We start from the raw sequence: 15103 nt of genomic DNA on the forward strand, positions 1-15103 counted from the left end.
ACAACGGATAACTTATGCGAGCTTTAGAAATCTATTTGTATTAAGGGATTATTGGTAAATTTTTATGGGTGAGATGAATTATTGTGGTTATGCTTTATTAAAAAAAGACTCCTTGGGGTGCCTGGTTGGCTCAGTCATTTAGCGCCTGCCTTTGGCTCAGGTCATTATCCCAGGGTCCTGGGATTAAGCCCTCATCAGGCTCCCTGCTCAGCCATGAGTCTGCTTTTTCCTTTCCCTCTGTCCCTCTCCCTGCTTGTGCTCTCTCTCAAATAAATAAATAAAATCTTGGGGAAAAAAGAGTCCTTATCTTTTGTAAGCACACTCTGCAATGTTTACAGATGAAATGACATAATGTCTGATGTCCACTTCAGAAATAGTGAGGTGAAGGATGGGTCCCAGATCGATGATGAGTGACGACCCTGGATGTGTACACTGGATGGTGGTTTTATGAGTATTTTTTGTTTTTGTATACATTTAAGATTTTTCATAATGAAAAGTTTAAAAATTACTTAGGTTTCATAGAATAAGAACCAAAAAATAAAAGAAAAAGAAAAGAAAAGGGGAGAGGGGAGTAAAAGTCCATTGAAGGGAAGTCTACTCTAGTTTTTTGTTTTTTTTTAAATAGCAATTTCCTGATTTTCACCAAACTAATGACAAAATACATGTCTCTAACAGGGCTCCTTTAGGGCAGACCATTTAAAAATCTGATCTGCCTTTCACTTTCTTAATATAGAACTAAGGATCGATTTCCCTCATTTACTGTGTGAACCTGAGTCAGTCTGAGCCTTTGAATGTCGGTTTCTCATCTGCAAACAAAATCATCAGTCTAGACAATATCTTAAATTCTTTCCATTTCTAAAATTCTGTAATTCTGACTAGCCAGTGGAATGCTATAAGCATCATTATTTTGCTATTTTATCGTGAGCGCCCACATTGGCGGACAAAAACAGCCTCAGAATCCTGACACACCCCGAATTCAGGAAGTAAGACGGTGAAATCTCACACTGCTTTTGGGGCAGAGCCCACTCCTAGGTCCTTCTCCAGAACACGAGCTGTCCTGCATGCAGCCAGGGTTCTTCACCAAGGGTGGCAAGTTCAGTATGCAGAGAATTGGTTATCTTCGAGAAAGCTCCTCCTTCCTGAGAGATGGAATTAAACCAGCCTACAATGGGAATAAAAAGCCCTTCCTTCCATACAGTGGAACGGCTAAGGTATGTTACCCATTACCTTTCTGCAGCCTTCTCCAGTAGGTAGATGTCAGTCAGAATTGCTTAGTCATAAGGGCATTTTAGTAACTCAAGTAAATGCTGGGAGTTGATAGACCACTTGTACAAGATCTACAATCCAATTAAAGCCAATCTGTTTTAAGGAAGGTGCAAGGGTTTGTGTTTGAGCAATACTGTTCTCCGGCGAACTCATCAGCTAACAGACCCACCTATTAGTCGATGTGATTTGGCAAGCTGTATCCTAAAGTGTACTTATTTGTACATGTTTCAGCTTCTGTATCTGCCCAGGTAGGAACTCCAAGGGCCCGAAAAGACTCACCTTGGAAAATTTCAATGTATTTTTTAAAAATGCTTAAAATGCTGTCAGGTAGCATTGGAGAAATTTGGCTCCCAAGTGTTAGGGGAATCAGGATTTCTGATGTTTATGTACTTCAGATCTACTTGGGAGAATAGGTCTTACTATTACTATAATTTACCACAGAGTTAATACTAAAATTAATATGAGTTATAATACTTACAGAGCAGAACTTTTCCAACTTAGTTTCCTTTCCTGTGTCCTTGCTGAAATGTTGACCTTTAGGTTCACTGCAAATTAGAGATAAAATATGATACTTTCCTAAAACCTTTAGAAGCCTGCTTTATTGAGTAAATTATTTCAATTCACACAGTGTTCTCCAGAGCCAAAGTTTCTTGGCTCCTAAAGATGATTTTTATTGGCTCTTAAATTTGGACTTAAGATTCAAATTGCCTGTCTTTTGACTGGAAAGAGTGGAGCCAAAGGTAAGAGTTAAATTCTGATGAAAGAGAAGGAGTGACGTGAGAGAATGAGCAAACTCTTGGAGGTTCCCCATTTTGCTCACAGCATTCCTGGGGTTCAGTTGGAAGGAAAAGTGTTATATCCCAGGTCCCCTTGACTTCCAACATATATCAGAAAGGAAGAGTGGAAGATGAGATGGGAAGGAAAACATAAAACTCGTTGAAGGTTGGGAAGAAAGAGAGGGAATGAGTAGTCAGTGTGAGTAGCGACTAAGTCAAGAGAAAGAACACCCAGAGCAGTGATAGCTCTAAGCCGTTAGTGTTGGCCACTGGTTGCCACATGGAGAGTGGTGGGCAGTTAAGTGAGGGGGAGAGGGAAGGAGTCCTTGTGATGTCAGGCCAGGGAGTGGAGGAGAGGAGAGCAGAAGAGCTAGAAACTCTTCCAGTAGATTGTGTGACCGCGTAGGAAAGACTTCCTCTCTTGGCAGCTATTAGGCGGCTCAGGCAATGTCGGTAATGTGGGACCATCGACCACCCAGACATGTCTTTCTGAGATGTAGTTAAAAAGAAATAGTTTTAAAAAAATGTTCGTCTAAGTTTACAGTATAAAAATTGGAGACTACAGGTGAAATAAAGGGAAGTTAAAAGAAAGGTCATCCTATGGAGAAACAACCCTTCGGTATTTATTGTGTGTATATGTAGATTGCGTAACTCGTGTTATGGTCCCTACAGAACTAACATTGAATTACCGGTTGATTTACATAAAACCACAGGCATGTTACTTAGCACATAGTAGATCTTGATAAACTTCTTTTCTTTTTACTTTCAAGGTTTTCTTTCTCAACCTTAACCTCACAGATCTTCCATCTTGAATTATTCCTCCCAGTGGAGTTGCAGGTCCAATGCTAGGCCATATCCAGGAGCTAAACTGGGAAGGAGACTTATTTTTCATACTTTTTTTTGGAGCTTATGAAAACACTAAACAAGTACAGAACATTTCTACTGGAAACATGGTCAACCTTTGCTCTTTTATATTGGAAACCAAGAATGACAATAAAGGGATTGGTAAACACTCATTAAAATGATAATGGCGGACTGTCTTCCTTGTAGGGAAGATGGGGAACTTCCTTCTTAGGATTAAGCTGGACCACACCTGTAAAGACACAAAATTCTTCTTAACAATTAGGGCAGGGGATTGCGGAGGGAGAATTCTGCACCAGTGCCAAGCACCTGTTAGCAGTGCCTTGAAGAGAGACTTTGGCAGGTCTTGAAGAGACAAAAGAAATGGAAAGAACTCACTTTCCAAGAAAAGCAGTAAAAATTATGGGGATTCATTATTTTAGCTGCAAGTAAGATACAGTCCACTTGGAAAAGAATGGACAAATCGTAATAATGCGAATGAAGGAAATCACTATTATGACGACAGTTTGAAAACCATCATGGTACCACGACTGTCCACTATTCATTTCTTCTCTCTTATTTTCTTTCTTGTTCCTCCTTTGATATAAGCCTATGAGTAGGGTATTTATGAGTTGGCATGAAAGATACCTATAAGAGGCCTAACCTCCATAAAATTATCTAAAAGAGGACTTTAAGAGAGCATGTGATCTGAAGGATGGATTTGGATGTGCATGAAGGTAATAAAAGGCACCCCCCCCTTGCAGCAGTTTGCCTTTGTCTGATACAGATCTCTATCTATTGGCATCCGTATAATCTATATTTTATATGTGTATCAGTAATGTAAATTTAATTATTTACAATCTGTACTTTATAAGATTTAAGTTATTTCTGATTTTAGTAACAATAGGCATTATTTCCCTTGTCTCCTCTGATAACTGAAATTCCAATGTCCCCCATGATTTTTCCATTTTAGACTTTTACATCTTCTTTGGAGGTGTATTAACTCCAAAATGCATTCAATGATTTAGTTACACCAATTTCTGAATGTAAATGGAAAGAACAATGGGACAGCCCTGCTCCCCTGCACAATTGGCAAAGCTTAAAGAAATAATCATATTATATTGTGAAGGATGGGGCAAATCAAGCACTAATATTTGCTGTTGATGGGAGTGTGAATTTACACCACTTTTTGGTCAAGCAAGTTGGCACTGAGATTCCAAAGTCTTAAAAGTGCTCATAAGCACAGACCTCTCGATTCTGTTTCAGAGAATATGTTCTCAGGAAATAGAGATGCTAATATGATAAATATACAAATAGCACGTTCATACTTTTGAAGCCCTAGAAACAACCCAAATGTCTACAAAGAACACTAGTGGGTTAAATTTTGGTGTCTTCATACAGAGGGACTACTTGTAGCTAGTAGAAATAGTTTGGAGAATATTTCCAAACTGAAAAACGATTCATGATACACACTGTGTGAATATAACAGACTACAACATACTATGCACTCTATGATTAAAATTTTATACCAAAAATTTATATAAAAATGGAAAATCTTAACTATGGTTAGGGTATCACAAGCAATATTTCCTTTTTTCTTTTTGTTTTTCTATATTTTCTGAAATTTCTCCAATAAGGAGGTATCACTTTAAGGAAAACAGGGGGCGCCTGGGGGGCTTCGTTGGTTAAATATCCAACTCTTGGTTTTGGTTCAGGTCATGATCTCAGGGTTGAGAGACTGAGCCTCAAGCCATCGGGCTCTGTGCTTACTGGAGAGTCTACTTGAGATTCTTTCCCTCCTGATCCCTCTGCCCTCCCCCCTGCCCCCCCCCTCTCTCAAATAAATAAATCTTAAAACAAAACAAAACAAAACAAAGCAAGGAAAACAGAAGACATGTTACAGAAGTGAAAATTTATCTGGAATTGAAATCTGTTACTATTTCATAAGCTTTATTGATTAAGTTAATCTTTGGCAACATGATTCACACTTGTGACATAGCGTTAATAGTGAGTCAGCCTTACTATTAGTATAATTATAATATAATTATATTTATATAATATAATTTATTAATAATAATTTATTAATAATAATAATAATATATTATATAATTATAATTATATAGTTTCTGAAATCCTATTGAGACATATATATGGTGCTTTAATGCTTTATAGGTTATAAAGCATCTATCCAGAGAGGACCTTAATTCGTTCTTAGATGACCATGTGTTCAATGGTATTATCTTCCATTTTATGGGAGGAAAAGAAATGTTGATAATCTGCTTAAGGTCTCAGAGCTGGCCAGTCTGGCCCCCGACTTCTGTACCCTCAGGGCTATGCCCATGTTGCCCCATTGGGTTTGCTCTCTAAGGTGTTGGGGGTATCTCAGTCTGCTGTGTATCATGTCGTGAGGGTATTCTAGAATATGAGAACTGATCGTTTTTTCAGGCAGGACGTGGAGTGGGTTGGTATCTGCCTTTGGTTGAAGTTAACTACAGGATGAGCGCGTTGCTTTGCAAATTTTGTGTCCTATCCTTTTTTCATTTTTATGTCTTTGTTCTTTGAATTTAGAGACATTTCTGAAAATCATAGCCTATGTCAGCTCAACTAATGGAAATTGCCATCGGTTAGAGTTTTAAAGGGAGATAGATGCGTGTTGGTAGCAGGTGGGTGGGAGAGACAGAATCCCAAGGACAAGATTAAGGTCAGGGGAAAGGGCTTAGCGTCCTCTCAAGGCTCCATTTCCCCACCTTGGGATTTTCCTGTCAGAGATAAAGTCTAAATTTTGGCAGGCATTGGAATTACCTGGGGGGCTTGTTAAAATCCCACATTGTTGTCCCTTCCCTACTCACCCCCTCCCTACCTGCATCAGAATTATTGATTCAAGGAGGTGTTTGCGTGGAGCCTGAAAATTTGCATGTCTTCTAAGTTCCCAGGTGGTATCAGATGAATCCGGTGATGCCGCTGGCCTCAGGACCCCAATGTGCAAACCAGTACCCAACAGGTTTAGAAAGGTTCCTCTTACCGCAGAAGGCGTGTCCCGCAGTCAAGGATACGAAGATGAATAAGGAAATTGTACTGTGAAAGGAGGGAAGACAATGCACAGATAATTATAGAACAATGTAGCAAAGGTTATCGTTAATATGTGTGCTCAGGGGAGTTTATAATTGACACTGACTTGAGGGAATCAAAGAATATTTTACAGGAGCAATATTTGTGTTGCCTTTGAAGGGAGAGTAGGGGGTCCACCAGGTGGGAAAGAGAATTCTGAGTAAAGAAAACAGGACAAGCAAAGGCACAGAGCCGGAACATATGCAGTACATTCAGCAGTAGATACTCACAGGATTTGGGTAGGATTCTTTAATATTACCTCGTGTTTGTTGAATATTTTCAGCAAATTTACCCAAGACTGTTGATCTTCTCCTCCTGGTACAACATTATCATCTTTCCCCACTCTATTTGAATCTCAGTTTGTTCCTCCTGGAAGGCAGGAGAAAAGTCATGAGCATAAATGGTCTTGATCTCAAACCTGGAATGATTAATTAGAATCTTTAATATGCATTACGCATTCCTTGTCAAACTAGCATATGTCTAAATGCTACCCAAATAACTAATTGAAAAGTTCAATGAATTCAGTCACTTGGCACCATCTAATTAAAAAAAAAAAAAGCCTATGATTTTCAAAATTCTCTCTTTTTAAGCTGTATTTCATCAAATTTAGACAGAAACAGTGCTAACGATTTTTGTGTGTGTGTGTGACTTTCAAAGCACTGAGGTTTTTAGAATAAATACTGCCTTTGGGCAAAATAGGTTATTGTGATTTGAACTCTGAAACAATGCTCAGAAGTAAATATTCTCTATGTAAAGTCTTTCTGTAAATACCAGACTCATACTTTAATTTATAATAATAATGAAATACCCAGTAACCTGTCTCCTGAGTATTCCAGGTTACTTGCCTGATTGTAAAAAAACCTGCCTTTTTTGTTTGTTTGTTTTGTTTTGTTTAGTCAACTGAGAGGAAGATGCGATGGCTTTCTGAGGAAACACACCTGGTGGGTGCCCAAGATTTCGGCAGATCTGCTCGGAAAGTTTGAGCACCACTGCCAAGAAAATCCAATGTGAGTAATTCAATACTTGGTTCCTGGCTAATGAGTTGATGTACACATTTTAAAATATGGGCTTCAGGGACTGTATACTTTGTTCTGAAGACTCTCAGAAGGTCACTAACTAGTAAGATATTTCTACAGCTCAGTTACAATCTTATAATTGGAAAATAGCATTGAGGTACGTCTGGTCTACACATCTGTGGAAATAATTGGGTAACTTTACTTTGTCAAACAGAGTGTAGACTACGTGATATTTAAGGTCCATTTCAGCTTGAAGATTTTTATCATTTTTATGACTAATAAAGCATTTTGAAGATTTAAAGCATTTTAAAGATTTATTTTTTGAATAAGTTTTGACAAAGCTTTTTAAACAAGAAGGGATGAACTCCTGTATAAAAGATCTAAGCGACCATTGTGCTTCATGTCACAGACAGCACATAGTAGGTGCTCAAGTAAATATTTACTGCCTGGCTGGTTGAGTTTTCTTCATAGCATGCTTATGACATTGATGTTTCTGATGACCTTAAACATGAACATTTCAGAGATGTTCCTACGTGAGCGAACAAATTGAATTTCTCATTTAAATGATTTGGAGAGTAAACAATTTCCCCCATATAATCTAGACTATATATAATTCAGGCCCTAAAATGATTTTCTTCCTGAGCTCTTTATAAAGTTGATTCAATTCTTTTTGTGAAAAAAAGTTTCAGAAAAATAAGCTTGGGTTCTAAGTTCTACAAAAGTTTTCTTTCACAAGTGACGAGTGCCACACGTGTTGTGTCTGTTATGACGTTGTAATGAATAAATGGAAAGGTGTTCACTTTATTTACTTTTGATTTGACTTTTCAAAATTTATTTTTTTGACAGATTTAATCTCATGGTTTCACTTGCTTCCCCACAGATGGTTTAAAGGGCTTGACTGATTTTTACCTATGTATTCATTGGTGAGCTTTTATGAACAGGAAGGAAATCTCAGCATTTTGAGAGCTGAGACAAAGTTCTCAAAAAGTATAAAAGTTTGTGCTGTCCTCATTGGTTCATCCAAGCATAATCCCACCTTCTGTTGGTAGTGTTCCAGAACTGAAAATCGTTTTTCCCTTTTCTGACTGCCGCCATCAATGACATGAGATATTTTATGACGTCACACTAACGTGCAAGGGTGGTAAGGGGTATTTTGTTGGACATAAGAAGTGAGTGTCTCTTTCTGCCAGTCTTTGTCTGCGATTGAGCCTGGTCAAATGCTAAGGGTTTCTCTTCCCTCTGTAAATGTGGCACATGGACCCATTTCCTACTTGGGAAGCACAGGGAACAGCTTATGGATTTCATAATGAGACAAAGCATACTCATTCACCAATATTACTTAATGGTAAACACAAGAAGACACAGTGAAGGAGAAGGAGGAAAAGAGGAGGAAGAAGAAAGGGAGTCAATTGAATTTCCTCCCATATTCCCAAGATTAAGCATGATTTCTATGGAAAACCACCTTAGATAACAAAGGTGGCCTTGTCCAGGAGGTATGAATGGGGCTTATTGTGTCATTGTAATTTCTTTTCATCTTAACATCTGTGGCATTAAAATGCAGATAATGAATAAAGTAGTTACCAATAAATTTTTAGCACCAAGTCAAGTGTTGCACCTAATACATTGAAAATATTTATTACTTAATGAATTATATTTGTTTGTTTATTTGTTTATTTATTTATTTATTTTAAAGTAGACTCTACATCCAGCACTGAGCCCAATGTGGGGCTTGAACCATGACCCTGAGGTCAAAACCTGAGCTGAGATCAGGAGTTGAACACTTAACCCACTGAACCACCCAGGTTCCCCTAATGAATTATGTTTGTTAAATAGTTACATTTAATGAGCAATAAGTCATTTTTATGTGAAAAGTTTGTAATACCTGCTTTTTCCTTGATTCTATCCAAAGTATGCTATCTGAAATGATTTCAAGTAGTGTAATTATGTTGGAGAAGTTTGCGGTCTCAGGGAAATATTGATAGACTGTTCCTTTAACAAAATGAAATACACAAATCCATACAGAAGCATGGGCAGAACTTATTTCACTAATAATTTAAAACAAGATGGCAGCTGTAACCAACTGGTTAGAACTTATTAATTGCCCATAATTTGTTTTAAAAAATCATCAGCCATCTCTTTATATATTTAAAGAGACGTGAAGGGCTTATTGGGAGGATATATTGGTACAAAGGTTTTCTGATTAGGTAGACTCCTTAATGCAATATTTTTGGCGTTGTGGTAATGAATTGGCAAATACACACTGTGCTTTAGTCGAATTATTTGAAATCCTCTAAACCAGACCTGAGAAGGATATAACCCTAAAGACATTTGACAACGTGGTTTAAAGGCCTAATGATGAAATTTTGTTCCCAGAGTGTTATTTGTCATATTTCCTGTTTGTTTTATGCATAGCTACTTTCTGATCTTCCTAATACCCTTGCAGTAAGACAACTGGTTACGCCTATCTGTAAGCATGATGTGCAATAGAATGTCACAAGCCATATGTAATGGCCAACTTCGTGTGAAGTGTGCTGATATTATTTGAAATTTGAAATCAGTGTTCCAGGTTGTTCTGTTATGATTAAAAAGAGCATTGGTTGCCATGGTCAGGAACAAACAGCCATGCATTTTACAAAACCATGGAGAGTAAGAATCAGTTTCTTAATATTCAACCGAAGAGTCAATTGCCCTAGGAAAGTCCAACCTTTCTCTTGGATGATTTCAAAGACAAACACTTCCACCCTATAATTCCAAATTGTGAGAGTATATTTTGTACTATATACTGTAGATTTAGTGTAGCTCAAATATCTTTAGGGAGGGATCAATAGAAGCAATATCTCTCTTGGTCTTTGTATATTTCCATACCATTTTGCACGCAGTAGGTTCTCAATCATTGTTCATTTGTTGTGACTTAATCTGCCACATTAGTAAGATTCCTCTATGCTTTTTTACTACTCATCGAACTGATGAAATATAAAATCACAAAGAAAGAAAATAGACTTAAGAAATATTAGGGTGTGTCGACTAACACTGAAAAACTTAACTAGAATGTATATATCAGTGGTTCTCAAACATTTTGGTGTCAAGACTCATCGACCCTCTTAAAAATTACGAAGGATCCCCAAATCCTTTTTCTTTTCTTTAATGTGTTGTATCTGTGATATTTACTTGACTAGAAACTAAGAATGCAGTATTAAAAATAACCACAATGAATCTATGATATGTTAAAAAATGTTTTATGAAAAATAATTATTTTCCAAGGCAAAATTAGTGAGAAGAGAGATCTTTTTTTATATTTTTACATACCTCTTTAAGGAAACTATCTAGCTTCTCATGTTTGCTTCTGAGTTCAGCACACACGTGGTGGGCGAAAGGGAAAATCTCTGCTCTCCCCAAAAGGATCTTGGGGACTCTGGAGTTCATCAGACCACACTTGGACAACTGCTGGCATACATAATGACAGAATTAGACGTGTGAACTCTGTATTGAGAAATTATTCAAAACTTGCTCTACCTGTCCACAGAAGTGTTACTGGCTTCATAGGACAATAGACTTTTGTACAATTAATTATATGATTTTGATTCTCCTGGTTAGCTCCTGGAAGTTTTGTCTTTACCTAGAGTTGCATTCCAAAAACATAGGTTCATTTTGCCAATCACTTGTCTTCCAGCTAAGGAAACAGAGTGATCCTTAGAGGATACTGAGATCTCTACTTACCGTTGGGTTAATTATCGCCCTGCAATCTCCAGAAATGTTTGTTGGTTTATCATTCAAGCAAATAACACAACTATGTTGTCTCCACAGCTAGGGATTTCCTCCCCACTAAGACTGACATCTCTGGCCTGATGAACTGGAGAAGATTTGTCTCACTCTTCACCTAACTGTTGGGATCGACCGTGATGAGTGGGTTGATACATAGATGAGTCTGGTTACATGTGATGGAGATAGTGAAATCCCAGCGATAACTATCTAGTGTATAGACAGTTTTATGAAGATACTCTTCAGACTCCTGTCTATTGCCTTGAAATGGAAGCATCAAAAAATGTCAGCAGTGCATGTGGATTAAAAGTCCCAGGGCTTGCCACAGATGCATAAGTTGCCAATCTTATAATGATTTTGCCAACATTTACTGATGCAAATTATTTTCTTTAATTTGCCTACTTCTCAGCTTCCTATAATGCAAAAGTCCCTAGAGAACAGATATACATACACACAGTTTTTGGTATTGGAGATTCTAAAAAGGATTTGGAAAGCCTTAAAGTGTGAAAGAAAGAAGAGAAATGCTAGATCGTATATATCACATTTGGTCAACCGAATTTCTTTTATCCAGTAGAATTCAGAACTAAACTCAATTTTGAGTGGCAATCTGCTTTTTGAGATAAGGAGTTGAATCTTAGGTACTCAGTACATACTTCTTGAACAAATGAATGTATTAGTTAATTAGCTACAAAGTGAAATTTCCTTGTGCTCTGGAGTCCATAAAGGTGGAAATCAGACCATAACTTGTGTAGTTCCCCAGGGAGATGTTTGTGTTTAGCCTACCATTTTTAAATCAGAAGATATTTAGTGGAGATTCTATGAAGAGCTATTGCTTTCTCTGAATATTTCATAATGGCAGTTGCATTATCTGTCAGACCTCTGCTGAATATCTACTCTACCTTTCATGTATCAGCCATGCCTTGGAGCTAGCAAAGCAAAGATGAGGGACAGTCCAGTCCCACGTTTTCTAGATTCCAGAGGCTCATGGGTCTATGAGAGAGGTCAGGAATGGGAGAAGAGCTGTGAAAGAGGCAGGCATAAAACAGATTGGGAAAATAAAGAAGAATATGCTTGTCTTCCCAGGAAGGTCAAGGAAGGCTTTCTAGAGGGAGAAACATGATAACTGAATCCTGGCCAGGAGAAGCCAGGCAATAAAACCCTAGATATATCTAACCCTATACAAGGTTCACTCTTGGATCCATCTGTCAGAATAAACAATGGGCTTAGGGTGAAGAAATGTCCTTGGAGCATCAGTCAGAACTCAGCTGTAAATGGCATGAACCCAACACCACCTCGCTCATGCAAAAAGAGAATGTATTGGCTCATAGAGTGGGAAGTCTGGTTTCAGGGAAACTTCATTCAAAGACTTAAAGGTCTTTGGTGGGCTCTTCTTTCTCCTTTTGGCTCTCCTTTTGCTTTTTATTTTTTTCTACTTCAGATAGATTTTCTGCTCATAATAGAGGAGATAACCACCAACAGTCTCTAATTCACATATATCTACCTCTTGATCAGAAGGCTTCAGTTCAAACAATCTCAGAGATAGACCCCTACTGTCATCGGCCCATTCTCATGGTGGGGAGCTCTGAGCATTTGATTAGCAGTTTGAGCAAAGTTATATTAGAGCAGGGGAGGAGCAGTTCCCTGAGGAAAAGGCTGGGGTACATGTAGGGGTGCAGGAGGTGGGGGAGCTAACTACACAGACAGCAACTGTCCACAACACTAGACAAATCTGACTCCATTGCCTTGAATTTGACAAGGCTCTTTCTTTGCATTAGGCCTGATTTTTCCCAAGGTTCATTTACACATCTACCTAAGTGGTTTTATACTTCTCCAGATTTTTTAGAAGCTTTTGTTTTATTTTGGGGAGTGTAGCCTTCTCAAGGAAAGTAAAAGCAAGGAAAGGACTTACACAGATCATGACTTAACTCAAAGATTTTCCTGCAGCTAAGGTCTGGTCGAGCAAACAAGAGGAAAAGAAAGGCAAGCAGGCAGGATATGTGTGAAAGAGAGAGCCAGTGGTTCTTCTCACTCCCTCTTCTGCCGTGGTGATGATGGCAAGGACCATTCTTGTGGATATTTGATGATCAGATGTTGCGATCTCTTTACCCTTCGTCAGTAACTGTCCTGTCTCACACAAAGCCTGGTTGTGGGTCATTACCCAAGTGGTGGAATGTTCAGAGAGAGAGAGAGAGAGATCAAGGAACAGACTGAGCTGGGAACCCAGGGTCTAACTAAAGAGGAAGTCGACAATCACTGGAAATGTGATCAGCTGGAGATGACTGGAGACGATAGAATTCTTCTCACGGAGAATGCGCTATTGGTTAGACGCTGCTTGAGGTGAGTGCAAGGCTTAGGTAGTGGCTCAACAAGGATCTGGTTAGCTGTAGAGCTTTGCACTTGCTAAATGGGGACGCAAGTTTGTCACAGTACTCCACTCTCACTTAAATAAGTACTGACTAAACGGGGGTGCCTGGGTGGCTCATTTGGTTAAGTGTCTGTCTTCCCCTCAGGTTATGATCCCAGGGTGCTGGGTTCGAGCCCCACACTGGGCTCCTTGTTCAGCGTGGAGCCTACTTCTCCCCCTCCCTCTCCCTTTGCCAGCCATTCCCCCTGCTTGTGCTCTCTCTCTCTGTGTCAAATAAATAAATAAAACCTTGAAAAAAAATACCAACCAAATGTTTACAGAATATTGGTTTGAGACACCAGGTCATTACCCTTTCTGAAGCACTCACATGGCTCAGGTAAACCACGTAGAGTTTGGATCAAGGGCCTCTTCCGGTTTGGGTGCCATTTGTAAAATTATCACGACCACTGCTGGTCATGGAGGCCTTGTTTACTGGGCATTCATTCCCACAGTAAACTCCAGAAAACAAACCAAGCCTACCATTACCTGGCATTTGCATTAAAAGTTACTGACAGTGTTCTTTAACTTGTGACTTTAGAAAACAACAAAAGTAATTACCTGCAAATAATAAAAACAACAGAGGGTTGGGACTGTTAATTTAGACCTATAAACACAACTAATTACATGTGACTTTTGCAAGCACAATCTTGTTTCACTGCTCATGCTTTCTCCCTAACGTGGCACCTTTCATCCATGGTTGGTCACAATCAGTCTTACTGCTTTATCTGAAGTCCTTTCAGATTGGTATCTTTCCCTTCTTGGGTGCCATCTGGTCTTTGTCCCTTGTTCCCAAGTGCAATGTCTTTTCTAACTCATCACAAGCTAAAATAACTGTAACAGGATAAAGATTTGCCACCCTTGGGGTGCCTGGGTGGCTAAGTGGATTAAGCTTCTGCCTTCAGCTCAGGTCATGACATGATCTCAGGGTGTTGGGATTGAGCCCCACACTGGGCTCTCTACTCAGGGGGAGTCTGCTTCCCTCCTCTCTCTCTGCCTGCCTCTCTGCCAACTTGTGATCTCTCTCTCTGTGTCAAATAAATAAAATCTTAAAAAAAAAAGGATTTGCTACTTTTTTTTTTTTTTACAGATACCCCCGTCACCCCCCATCATTGCCATTCCTGCAGGTTTTTTTTAATGCATTCCACAGGTCTGGAGGTGGCATTACTCTACATTTGACTTTAATTTTCTTAGGTGCATTTCTTGTTTTGAGTTCTCGCGCTGTTTTTAAGGCTGTATTTTCTTTTTGGTGATCTGTTAATGGAGGCTCTTAGGTGTTCTGAAACTGCTAAGATAGTGGCTTTTCAAACTTGTTTGACCACAACCCACAGAAATTCGTTTTACATTGTGCCCAGTACACACATTCACATATGACTGAACCAGAAGTTTCTTAGAACAATACCACCCTTATTGCAAATGATATAGTCTTCTTCTATTATTCTGTTCTGTTCTGTTCTGTTCTGTTCTATTCTATTCTATTCTACTCTATTTCATCCCATCTCTAAGGACACATCTCATAAAGCCCCAAGTTGAGTGACTGGATGGGTGATGTCATTTCCTCTTGGTAGGCTGACAATATTAGTGATCTCTCAGTGATTCAACAGACTCCTTTCTACTCTCCATACTGGAAGGGATTTTTTATATATTCCTTGGGAGAAGGCGGTTAATAAGTTAGAGATTCCATTTGGAAGACAGTTTTGCAGAAAAGTGGGACTCAAATAGGTTATTTCTCCTTACTCTTGTTTTCAAATTGTTTTCTTCACCGCTAAGCTCATAGGTGACCTTTTAGAGTCAAAGGCGCTATTTGCTCAGTATTATTCTGATAGCCATCGGGAGCAGCCCATTATTATTCAAATATAGTTGTACCAATGTACCTACTGTTTACAAAAACATCATTATAATAAACAAAAATTGGTTTCAAGTGGTTAGTCAACAAA

General features: G+C 38.7%; 1 long non-coding RNA gene across 1 annotated transcript in view; it reads left to right on the forward strand.

The window, feature by feature from the left end:
* The first annotated feature begins 995 nt into the window (after positions 1 to 995).
* Positions 996 to 15103, forward strand: part of LOC131838090 (uncharacterized) — a 36619-nt gene continuing 22511 nt past the window's right edge. Inside the window, exons 1-2 of the long non-coding RNA XR_009356467.1 lie at positions 996 to 1211; positions 6887 to 6997. This is a non-coding gene — a long non-coding RNA (uncharacterized LOC131838090). The remainder of the gene's footprint in view (positions 1212 to 6886; positions 6998 to 15103) is intronic.

This window comes from Mustela lutreola, chromosome 8 (genome assembly GCF_030435805.1).
Source record: "Mustela lutreola isolate mMusLut2 chromosome 8, mMusLut2.pri, whole genome shotgun sequence".
Taxonomy (NCBI): domain Eukaryota; kingdom Metazoa; phylum Chordata; class Mammalia; order Carnivora; family Mustelidae; genus Mustela; species Mustela lutreola.